Source organism: Carcharodon carcharias, chromosome 13 (assembly GCF_017639515.1).
Source record: "Carcharodon carcharias isolate sCarCar2 chromosome 13, sCarCar2.pri, whole genome shotgun sequence".
NCBI classification, from domain to species: domain Eukaryota; kingdom Metazoa; phylum Chordata; class Chondrichthyes; order Lamniformes; family Lamnidae; genus Carcharodon; species Carcharodon carcharias.
Window position 1 is genome coordinate 134105703 of NC_054479.1, and position 13099 is coordinate 134118801.

General features: G+C 44.8%; 1 protein-coding gene across 5 annotated transcripts in view; it reads left to right on the forward strand.

Annotated features, from left to right (window-relative positions):
- The window catches only part of usp6nl (USP6 N-terminal like), a 250985-nt gene that overhangs the window by 123043 nt on the left and 114843 nt on the right, over positions 1-13099 (forward strand). The gene's annotated exons all lie outside the window — the stretch shown is intronic.

Consider the following 13099-nt stretch of genomic DNA (forward strand, 5'->3'; position numbering starts at 1 on the left):
ATGCCCTTGTACACTCTATCCCTATTAACAAAGCCGAGGATACCGTATGCTTTATTAACCGTGCTCTCAACTTGCCCTGCTGCCTTCATTGACTTATGCACATATAAATCCCATCCCTCTGATCTTGCACCCCTTTTGGAATTGTACCCTTTATTTTATATTATCACTTCATGTTCCTCTATCAAAATGAATTATTTCACATTTCTCTACTTTGAAGTACATGTGCCACCTGTCCATCTATTGCACCAACATGTCTATGTCCTTCCTAAAGTTTTATACTCTTCCTCATAATTCACAATGTCTCCAGGTTTCATATCATTCACAAACTTTGAAATTGTGCCTTGCACACCAAGGCCTAGGTCATTAACATGTATCAGGAAAGGCAAGGATCTCAACACTGATCCCTGGGGAACTGCACTACAAACTTTCTTCCAACATGAAAAATATCAATAACCATTGTGCTGTATTTCCTGTCACTCAGCCAATTCTGTATCCATGTTGCTACTGTCCCTTGTGTTCCACGAACTATAACTTTGCTCGTAAGTCTGTTATGTGGCACAGCAGGCAAACATCTTTGGAAGTCCATGTACACCACATCAACTTCATTGCCCCCACCGATCCTCTTTGTGACCTCTTCAAAAAAAAAATTCCAGCAAGTTATTTAAACATGATTTTTCCCTTAAGAAATCCATGTTGGCTCTCTTAAATTAATCCCCTTTGTCCATGTGACTATTAATTTTGTCCCAACTTATTGTTTCTCGAAGTTTCCACACCACCAAAGTAAAACTGACTGGCCTGTAGTTGCTGGGCTTATCTGTACATCGTTTTTTGAGCAAGGTTATAATGTTTGCAATTCCCCAATCTTCTGGCACCGTCCCAAGCCTAAAAAGGACTAAAAAAATTAGGGTTAGTGCCTCCACAATTTCCACTCTCGCTACCCTCAGTACCCTTGGATACATCTCATCTGGTTCTGGAGCATCTCTTATGCGCTTCACGTACAGGTCGTCTATCCAATACCACCACCTCATCAATTTTAAGCCCTTCTAATGTCTGAATTAGCTCCTCTTTTTGTAAGGTGAAAATTGATACTGTTCCTGCTACATTCCTCTCCTTTGCAACTGTTGGTATCTTTCTGAAATTCATGTGAGATGTACCAGATTAATGAGAATGAGGCAAATGCATATCAGTGATTATTTCGCAACAAAATAATTTGGAACAGATCACTGATAAAAACATAGATTCTGTTGGTGCTTTCCATCACACTTGTAAGAATTTTTCTCCCCTCTAATTTTTATTTTTGTTTTTCTTCCCTTACGCTTGTACTTGTTTTGGGACACTGATCCATGGCTCCCAGTAACCAAGCTTTTTGTCCAAACCTGCATTGGGAACCAGAAAAGGTGGAGAAACTTCAGGAAATTAAAGGAGAGCTCCCAAAGTTCATTTCTGCTGTTGAAATTGGTGACAAAGATAGAAGCATCTTCTATTTATTGCAAAGATGGTTTAAGGAAACAAGGGTGCTAACCTGCAAACGGCCTTTAGTACCATATACTGGGCAGGTTGAGAAAAAGACAGTTGGAGAGGTCAAGGCATTGTTGCAGGAAGGAAGGATTCACATTCTTTAGGCATTGGGTAATTTTCTGGAATCGTGGACAACTTTCACCTGAACTAAATCAGCAACACTGTCCCTAATTAGAACAAATAGAGCATTGGAGAGGATTTAAATGGACCTGGCAAGAAAGTGTAGGTTTGAGACTGGAGATCAGGAGCAGGATTAATATTGAGAAAATGTGTTCTAAGAATTAAGGGAATGTAAAATGCTGAGGCAGAGAACACTTTTAGAGAAAGAGCAAACGATTTATAAAAAAAGAAAACCAGGAAAAAGAATTATGCTTATTTTTCTGAACAGTTGCAGTCAGGGTTGATTAGTATATAGGTTTCGATACCAAAACAGACAGGAAAAGTATTATCTTGTTTTCTGCATTGAGTTTTTTGCTAACCCAGAAGACTCTGTTTTGCTAAGAATTAATGTCCATCGAGCGAACAGTGGGTCCCAGATACACCAATTTGGGCTTCTTGATTTTTCTTCTTCAACGAGAGTTTGCTTTCAGCATGTGCAGTGTGATGGACATGACAGTATTTTCCAGTGTCATGTTTGCAGTGATGTCCTGCCAGGTTTGGTCTGATCCAACACTAATTCAAGTCACTCAAGATGACGAGTTTGTCACTCTTGCATGTCAGAAAGAATATGATCTAGATTTTCATCATTAAACTTGTTCTTGATCTTACCTGGGTTGATCATGGTAAATGCACAGATGCTGATGGTGGCATGATATTTCCCAGCAGTGGTAATCTTGATATCATTGGATAGCAATCTTAGTATCACCTTGAGGCTCTTAATACTTTTGTCAAACTTGTCAAGTTTGTTTGTTACTTGACTTGATAAAGCCAACATAGCCTCATGATGTTTCTCTTTGGGCTGGCTGATCCAGAAGTTTTCCTTAAGTTGATCAACGTTTGCAAAATAAATTTCATTAACGCTTCAATGCATATTTTGTGTTCAGTTTTGTGGCAATCAGCATAATTCTGCATTCAGATCAGTCTGTGGAACATTCATGAGTGTTCAAGCATTGCAGGCAGAAATGTTGAGAGGTAAAGATTTGGTTATTGATTCTGGATACTTTCAACTTCAAAAATGGGTTGTCCACCAGCTGCAGTATGCTGATTAGACCAGCGGGCTATTCTGTACACTTCTTCAAGCCCCTTCCTTGTGTTATGCAAGTGAACACTGCTGTCCTAAGGTGGCTTTTCAGTCACCCACGTGGCTCAGGAAGCCTGCTGCACTTGATTCGGTCAGGAGCAACTCTGCCATAACTGAAGTATCCATCTCGTTGAATTTTGCCTACTCCTTCACTGCTCGTCCATCATCACAAGGCTTGTGGAATGAAGATATTGAAAGCAACAATGAAAAGAAGAAATATGATGAATGGCATCTGCAATGAGGTTGATTTTAAGTGAGCAAAACTTGTGTAGTTGCCCTTATTTTTTCTGCATCCCCTGAATCTGAATCCAGTGGCAAGTGTAAGTCCAGATGTCTCAAGGTGAGGAGGGTTACAGTGGATGGTCTGTAGAATCAGATCCATGCCAAAAGCCTGAGCTTTACTTAAAGCCTTGCTGCGATGCATTCTTAGCTGGAGATGTTAGCCTATCTGTTAATCTGTCGAATGCATCACAGCAGTCCTCGTGTGGTCAGGACGTGGGAGTCACCATCACCTGGTATGCAAATCCACCGGCTGCCTGCACTTATTGTAGCTTGCAAGCCAATGCAGATTCCCCAGGGTGTTGCCACTAGAGTTCACCAGCAAATACTTGGAGCCAAAGATGAAAGTTGTGTAAGCAAAGAGGACCAAAGATTTGGGAACCATTAAGGGATGTGGCATGTCCCTGGATATTATCCCTTCTGCTTAACACCACACCCTGATCGCATTGACATATGTATGAATGCACCAGGCACTGAAAGCAGTATTTAAGAGTTATAAGCATCAGTAAAAATGGAGCAATAGGATATGTTATCTATAACTGAAAGGTGGTTTATTTTTGGACAAGACTAATGTTATGATTCCCATAGAGACCCATACATTGTAGGCAGATATTTGAATTTCCAGTAACTGACTGGAAAGGTCTCAAAACAAGATTTCAAGTTGAAGACTTTTACTGTAACAAAGAAACCAAAAGCAATATTGATTAAACACTATTTATTTAGGGAACTTGGACTCTGAAGTACAGAAAACTTTCCCTATTTAACTTTTAAAATGTTTGAAAAATTCCCGTCCATGAGTATACTTTACTCCGTCCCCTAAGTGGACACTTGATTCTCCAGGATTGAGCCCAAAACTATTCTCAGCTCCCAATGGCTTGCTTTCTTTTTTCTTTTTCCAGCTGGCAGACTTCTAATCCACAAACTAACATTGATGGTGAGGTTTGCCCTGTAGATTCCCCCTTCCAGCTAAAGCTTGGCAAATCTTCCAGCCTCCTTTAAATCTTCATGACCGTGGCCTCTTCAATCTGAACGCGGGCTCCCACCAAGGTTCTGCATGATGGACAACAGAGACTGGCTGCCTCTGCCTCTCTGCCTGTCTCTCCCTTTCTCTCGCGCGCGCACGCACCCCCCTCTCTTGCGCTCCCCCCCTCTCTTGCGCTCCCCCCCTCTCTTGCGCTCCCCCCCTCTCTTGCGCTCCCCCCTCTCTTGCGCTCCCCCCCTCTCTTGCGCTCCCCCCCTCTCTTGCGCTCCCCCCCTCTCTTGCGCTCCCCCCCTCTCTTGCGCTCCCCCCCTCTCTTGCGCTCCCCCCCTCTCTTGCGCTCCCCCCCTCTCTTGCGCTCCCCCCCTCTCTTGCGCTCCCCCCCTCTCTTGCGCTCCCCCCCTCTCTTGCGCTCCCCCCCTCTCTTGCGCTCCCCCCCTCTCTTGCGCTCCCCCCCTCTCTTGCGCTCCCCCCCTCTCTTGCGCTCCCCCCCTCTCTTGCGCTCCCCCCCTCTCTTGCGCTCCCCCCCCTCTCTTGCGCTCCCCCCCTCTCTTGCGCTCCCCCCCTCTCTTGCGCTCCCCCCCTCTCTTGCGCTCCCCCCCTCTCTTGCGCTCCCCCCCTCTCTTGCGCTCCCCCCCTCTCTTGCGCTCCCCCCCCTCCCTCTCTCTCTCTCTCTCTCGCGCGCCCGCCCTCCCCCCGCCCCCCTCTCTCTCTCTCTCTCTCTCTCTCTCTCTCTCTCTCTCTCGCGCGCCCGCCCTCCCCCCGCCCCCCTCTCTCTCTCTCTCTCTCTCTCTCTCTCTCTCGCGCGCCCGCCCTCCCCCCGCCCCCCCCTCTCTCTCTCTCTCTCTCTCTCTCGCGCGCGCCCGCCCTCCCCCCGCCCCCCCCTCTCTCTCTCTCTCTCTCTCGCGCGCGCCCGCCCTCCCCCCGCCCCCTCTCTCTCTCTCTCTCTCTCTCACGTGCCCGCCCTCCCCCCGCCCCCCCCCCTCTCTCTCTCTCTCTCTCTCTCTCTCTCTCTCTCTCTCACGTGCCCGCCCTCCCCCCGCCCCCCCCCTCTCTCTCTCTCTCTCTCTCTCTCTCTCTCTCTCTCTCTCGCGCGCGCCCGCCCTCCCCCCGCCCCCCTCTCTCTCTCTCTCTCTCTCTCGTGCCCGCCCTCCCCCCGCCCCCCCCCTCTCTCGCTCTCTCTCTCTCTCGCGCCCGCCCTCCTGCCCCCGCCCCCCTCTCTCTCCCTCTCTCTCGCTCTCTCTCTCTCGCGCCCGCCCTCCTGCCCCCGCCCCCTCTCTCTCCCTCTCTCTCGCGCCCGCCCTCCTGCCCCCGCCCCCCTCTCTCTCCCTCTCTCTCTCTGTCTCTCTCGCGCCCGCCCTCCTGCCCCCGCCCCCCCTCTCTCCCTCTCTCTCTCTCTCTCTCTCTCTCTCTCTCTCTCTCTCTCTCTCGCGCCCGCCCTCCTGCCCCCGCCCCCGTCCCTCTCTCTCTCTCTCTCTCTCTCGCGCCCGCCCTCCTGCTCCTGCCCCCTCCCCCTCTCTCTCTCGCGCCTGCCCCCTCCCTCGCGCACTCTCCCTCTCTCTCTCTTGCTCACCCCCGCTTCCCCCTCTCTTGCGCACGCCCCCTCGCCTCTCTCTCACTTGCCCTGCCTCTCTCTCTCTGCGCCCTCACCCCCGCCTCTCTCTCTCTTTCCGTGCGCCCTTGCCCCCGTCTCTCTCTCTCTCCGCGCACTCGCCCCCACCTCTCTCTCTCCGCACATGCGCGCTCTCGCCCCACCTCTCTCCGCGTGCGCGCGCCCTCTCCCCCACCCCGCCTCTCTCTCTCTCTCTCTCTCTCTCTCTCTCTCTCTGCGCGTGCGCGCCCTCGCCCCCGCCTCTCTCTATGATCTTTGGAGACTGACCTTTTGTCTTAAATCCCGCAAGTGGCATGCTGTAGTCTTTTCCAATCTCAAAGCTGATCTCCATGACAACATAGATCACATGAGCCTGGTATCCGGCTTGAAATGCTAATTAGCTATCCTATATACCTCCAGCTTCATTCTATCTTGGAATTAAATAGACAGGTTTAAGGATAACCATTTACTAAAAAGTGACATCCCTAACACCTCACTCCACCTCTGCCACGTCTCTTCCCCCCACCCCCAACCTACCACCACCAAACCTTAAACAGTCAAGCCACCCAAGCTTTTTATCAGGCAGCTTTCAGAACAGATCACATGACCCCCCTTTATTCCTTCATTTTAGCCTAAATTAGGGAGAGTATCTCAAAACATAATTTTATAAACTTTGTGTTTGTAACACTAAGAACTTATTTTCCTGCTTATGACATTTTCTAGATAGTTTGGTGGGTGGTGGGAGCGAAGAAGGATGCGACTGCAGCACTGGTAAGCGATTCTGTCACAATGCTGGGCATTAAGTATATACAAAGAGGGCTATACTAAAACAGAGTTCATATGCATGAGAAATGGGATGGGTAATGGTCCAATTCCTGTATACGAGAAGCCACTAAACATAGAAGACACCAAACAGTCAAAATGCAACAAAGCAGGAGACCTGTAGACAGTTAAGAGGAATATGTAGGAGCAATTGGGTAATTTTATTAGGTGATTTTTAGCTCTCCCATGGTAGTTTGGGCTGAAGGTAATGCATGTAGTTCAAGTGGGTACCACTTTTTAAAATGCATCCAGGATTTAGTAAATTGGTATGTTTCCAGCCCAAAAAGGAAATAAGAGTTGTTGGTTTTAGTTCTGGGACTCAGTGAGACAAGTAAGTGATATGAGAGTTAGAGAACAATTGGGAAATTGTGATCCCAGCTTAGCTGGCTAAGACCAAGTGAAATAAGTGTCAAATATCATTGTTTTGGACTGGAAACAGCAATGTTGAATAAAAGGGATCTGGCTCAAACTAATTGGGCAGAAAGGACTGCCAACGTGCACATAAATCATCAGTGGCAAACCTTCAAAAATGAAGTTAATAGGGCTCAAAATATACAAATGTGGTATTTTCTTAAGGCAAGAAAGGACTGCATCAAAGTATGAAGTTCTATGGATAAATTATTAAATTTAAAGGCGGCATGTCATTAAATTAGAGCTAACAATACTTAGATAATCATGAATATAGAAAGTATAGCAAGAAGATTGGAAAGGCTAAAGAGAATATGGAATAAGTCTACCCAACAATATAAAAGGAAATAGTAAGGTTTTTTTGTAAGGAAATAAAACAAAATGATAGGGTGGTACCATTCAAGGGCGAGCAAGGGAAACCCAGTTGTGGAGGATGAGGGTTTGGTGGAGATATGAAATAAGTATTTTGCATCAGTTTTTAAATGTGATTTATGCTTATTGGCAGAGTATATGGAACAATTACTGGAGCTAATGCCAGATAAGGAATTGGTTCTGAAAAAATTAGCAGACCTCCAAGATGTACAAGTCACTGGCCCCACAAATGTTTGACTAAGTCCAGTAGGAGATTGCAGAGGCACTGATTTTTCAATCTTCAAATGCACAAATTGCACTGAGACTGAATCATAGCTGCTGTGACACCCTCATTCAAGAAGGGCAAAAGAGTGAAGGATAAACTGGGTAACTGGGTTATTTGATCTAAAACTTGTTGTGGACAGACTTTGAAGTGACCCATTTCCATTTTCAAGAGGTGTTTGACAAGTCATCTCACACAAAGCTTGTTGGCAAATTCAGGTGTATGATATAAGAGGAAATATAGCAGCGGAAATAGCAAGTCATTTGTCAAACAGGAAATGAAGAGTTGGGGCCAGTGAGTTTTGCTCAGACTGGATTGGTGTTTGAGGTATTGACCCCCAGGGGTAATTTTGTACAGAGATGGTCTTGGGTGTAGGAAACATAATCTCAAAATTTATTAGTGTTCAAAATTTGTTGGTGACTCAAGTAAGGAAATTTTGGCAAACAGTAAGGAGGACTGTGAACAGTTCCGAGAAAAATGTTAATAGAATGGGATACAATTTAATGTAATTAAATACCAAGTATACACTGTGGGAAGGAATAAAAGGAATAGGAGCACACATTTACATGGTAAGGTGTGGATGAACAGAGACCTTGGGTTTCAATTACATAATTCCCTGAAAATGTGCATACAGGTAGATAAAGCCATTAAAAGGAAATTTGAGTCCAGGAGTAGAGTATAAGAGTAAAAAGGTAGTAAAGTATTGTACAACACACTAATATGGTCTCAGAGTAGTGTGTTCAGTTTTGAATGTCTCATTAGATAGCATTCATTGGAATTTGACAGGATAGTGTAAAAATAGCTATATTAACGATTTTTTACTTGAGCAGAAAAGGCACAGAAGAGATTTAATCAAGAAAGTCTTAAAATCATGAAAATTGCTTTCTGTTCTTCACACTATTTCCTCAAAGAGAAGTCATTGTTGAGAGGCTAATCATTTACAATCCTGACTAAGCGTGTGGCTGATATAGGGACCATTGAGGAAAAATTGGATAATTAAAAAATAATAATTTCATTGGATGTGGGCATTGCTGGCGAAGCCAGTATTTGTTGCCCAACCCTAATTTGCCTTGAGAAGGTGATGGTGAGCCGCCGCCTTGAACCGCTGCAGTTCATGTGGTGTAAGCACACCCACAGTGCTGTGAAGAAGGGAGCTCGAGGATATTGTCCTGGAAATAGCCAAGGAACGGCGATATTGTTCCAAGTCAGGATGGTGTGTGGCATGGGGGAGCACTGGGATGGTGGTGGTGTTTCCATGCATCTGCTGCCCTTGTCCTTCTAGATAGTAGAGGTCATGGGTTTGGAAGGTGCTGCCTGTTGTGACCGATGCAATTAGTAAAGCGGAGTTATTTAAAAATCTCAGAGGGAAACTTTAAACAACTGTCATACACTATAATATTAATTATGTTTGAGATACAAATCTAAATTCAGGAATCAGACCATCAGTCCTTGAGGTTTTACATTAAACTAATTGAAACACTATATTAATTTATACAGGTTAAAATATATATACACACATGGCTACAAATAACTACTATCATAACTTTTAAGAAATTCCCAAACTAATCTCCATTAAGGCAACAGCAACTCATAGACATAACCAAACAGCAGGCAAAGCATTTTCACCATACAAATTCAAAATGAGCTTTTTTCACTGTGGAGCCAGTTGGAGGCTTGCAGCTGCCTTTTGATCTTACATTGCCTCTGCTCTGCACACCCGAAAAACTACTAAAGTTATATTACCACCAATGATTTGAATTCAAATTCTCATTGTCTCACCAGTTTCTTTGAGCTTTACCTTTTAACAATGAAACTCCATTCATTGTACCAAATTTTGTTAGTAATATAAACATATTGCTTGGTAGCTGCAGGAAAGGCATCAAGTTTTCACCCCACTTCTTGAATGTTCTATTCAAAAAATGCAAATACACTCTACTTCTCTTTACATTTCAAACTAGTACATATCAAAGCACCCAGATTAACTGGCTTTAATCCAATTAAGACATACCTGCAGACTAAACCTCTATTTTAAAAGAAATATTTTCCAAAATATTATATACATTAATAGCCTCATGACATGTCAAAGGAGCCTTAGTGAATTGTTGCAGTGCATCTTGTAGATGGTGTACACTGCTGCCACTATGCGTTGACAGTGGAGGGGTTAATATTGAACGTGATGCCAAACAAACGGGCTGCTTCATCCTTGATGGTGTTGAGCTTCGAGTGTTGTTGGAGCTGCACTCACCCAGGCAAGTGGAGAGTGTTCCATCAGACTCCTGACTTGTCCCTTGTAAATGGTGGACAGGCTTTGGGGAATCAGGAAGTGAGTTCCTTGCCGCAGGATTCCTCCCCTCTGACCTGCTCCTGTAGCTACAGTATTTATATGGCTGGTCCAGATCAGTTTCTGATCAATGGTTAAACCCCAAGATGTTGACAGTGCAAGATTCAGTGATGGTAATGCCATTGATTGTCATGGGAGATGATTGGATTCTCTCCTATTGGAGATGGTCATTGCCTGGCGCTTGTGTGTTGTGAATGTTATCTGCCAATTAAAAGCCCAAGCCTGGATATTGGTCTGGTCTTACTGCAAATGGGCATGGACTGCTTCAGTATTTGAGCCACAAATGGTGCTGAGCATGGTGCAATCATCAGTCAACATCCCCACTTTTGACTTTGTGATGGAGGGGTTGTCATTGATGAGGCAGATTAAGATGGCTGGGCCTTGGACACCACTGCAGGAGTTCCTCAAAGTAATGTCCTGGGACTGAGATGATTGATCTCCAACAACCACAACCATCTTCCTTTATGTGAGGTATGATTCCAACCAGTGGAGAGGTTTCCCCTTGATTCCACTTGACACCAGTTTTGCCAGTGTACCTTGATGCCATACTCGGTCAAATGCTGCCTTGATGTCAAGGGCAGTTACTTTCACATCATCTTTGAAATTCATCTCTTTTGTCCACGTTTGGACTAAGGGTGTAACGAGATCAGGAGCTGAATGACCCGGGCTGAACCCAAACTGAGCGTCGGTGAGCAGGTTGTTTCTGACTAAATGCTACTTGATAGCTCTGTTGATGACTCCTTCCATCACTTTACTACTGATCTAGTGTAGATGCCTGATGTGGCAGTAATTGGCTGGGTTGGATTTGTCCTGCTTTTTGTGGACAGGACATAACTGGGAAGTTTTCCCCATTGCCGGGTAGATGTCAGTGGTGTACTGGAATAGCATGGCGAAGGGCTTCAGTGCTATTGCTGGAATGTTGTCAGGGCCATACCTTTAGCAGTATCCATTAGCTGCAGCTGTTTCTTCATATTATGCGGAGTGAATTGAATTGGCTGAAAACTGGCATCTGTGATGCTGGGGACCTCAGGAGGAGACCGAGATGGATCATCCACTCGGCACTTCTGGCCAAAGATATTTGCAAGTACTTCAGCCTTGTTCTTTGCATTGATGTTCTGTGCTCTCCTGTCATTAAGGTTGGGGACATTTGTGGTTCGTTGTTTATTTGTCCACTCCCATTCATGACTGGATGTGGCTGGACTGCAGAGCTTAGATCTGATTCGTTGGTTGTGTCACTTAGTTCCGTCTATCATCAGCTGCTTATGCTGTTTGGAATGCAAGTAGTCCTGCATTGTGGCTTCACCAGGTTGACACCTTATTTTTAGGTATGCCTGATGCTGCTTCTGGCATCCCTCCTGCACTCTTCATTGAACCTGGGTTGATCCCCTGGCTTGGTGATAGAGTGGAGGATATGCTGGGCCATGAGGTTACAGACTGTGGTTGTGTACACTTCTGACTGCTGCTGATGGCTCACAGCGCCTCATGGATGACCAGTTTTGAGTTGCAAGATATAGTCAAAATATATCCCAGTTAGCACGGTGGTAGTGCCTCACAACACAATAGAGGGTATCCTAAATGTGATGGTGGGACTTCGTCTCCACAAGGACTGTGCGGTGGTCACTTCTACCAATACTGTCGTGGGCAGGAACATCTGTGACAGGTAGATTGGTGAGGATGAGGGCAAGTAGGGTTTTCTCTCTTTTGGTTCCCTCACCATCTCCCACAGATCCAGTCTAGTAGCTATGCCTTTTAGGACTCTGCCAGCTTGGTCTGTAGTGGTGCTACTGAGCCACTGTTAGTGATGCATTTTGAAGTCCACCACCTAGAGTATATTTTGTGCCCTTGTCATCTTCAGTGCTTCCTCCAAGTGATGTTCAACGTTATGACATGGTAGATGATGTGTGCCAGACTAATCAAATCCACAAGGAAAACTTGGCCATGATGCTACAACAGTTTTGCAGTTTGTGTTTATTATGAGATGTGTACGCTGAATTCAGAATTAATGAGTCCATAAAGACCTTTAGAGATTTCAAAAGTTAAATTAAAATATTTATTAAGAAAAGATTTTAAGTACATAAGACTACAATTACTTAGTACTGTAACAAATCCTAACATTCCTAATTAACTTGAGTCTAAATTACACGCACCCTTTAAGGCAGATATAGATTTTAGATTTAAAAAAACAAATCAGCAAGTCAGCACTTTACCTACTTGTCAGCGGAATTCAAAAAGCTTGTCTCCAACTTTAGTTACTGGACACAGCAGACTTCTGCAAGCATGGCTGGAGGCTTCCCGAAGGCTGTTTCATACACTCATGTTAGATCTTACATGCCCCCCGCCCCAAACATAGCCTTTCACTCTCCTTTATATATGTTCCTCCCTCTTTAATATGCAAGTTCCATTGATCCATATGTCTTTGGAACTTTACCTTTTCCATATAAAAAATCTTTCATGTTGCCAATATTTGGGTAAAATAAACACACTGCTTAGCCTTGCTTATCTGGCTTGTTGTAAAAATCCAAACAACCCCTTCACTTATCTAAAAATGCAAATTCCCTTCACACCTTACGTGCTAAGGCCCCATCTGTGTTACTCATTAGCATTTCAAGTACATTTCTACACATAACTTCTTTTGATGATTTCAAGCTTGTAGTCTACCTGACTCTAAGGTAATTAAATCACACAGAGAACCAACTACACTCACACCCGTAAACCCCCTTTACAACAAACCAGAATAATATAATGAAAATTATTATACTTTTGTGACAACATGGAGGAGTACTGATTCATCAGCTGAGCGGGGGTGTGGTAGGTGGTCATCAGCACCTTTGACCTGATGCCATTGTCGTAAGAGTTGATGTTGAGAACTCCAAGGGCAACTCCCTCCCAACTGTATGCCACTGTGCCAGTGGGACAAGGTATACCCAGGGATGGTGATGGTGGTGTAAGGTATGATTCTGTGAGTATGATGATATGAGGCTGTTGTTTGACTAGTCTGTGAGATAGCTCACCCAATTTTTACACAAGCCTCCAAATGTTAGTAAGGAGGACTTTGCAAGGTTGACAGGACTGGGTTTGCCATTGTTGTTTCTGGTTCCAAGGTCAATGCCGGCATTTCGTTGGTTTCATTCATTTCTGTCAAAGTTTGTTTAAGAGTCAACCACATTTTTGTGTCTAGAATCACATGTAGGCCTGACCAAGTAAGGATGGTATATTTCCTTGCCTAAAGGACATTCGTGAATCAGATGCGTCTTTCTGACAAACATGGTGGTTTCACGGCCACTATA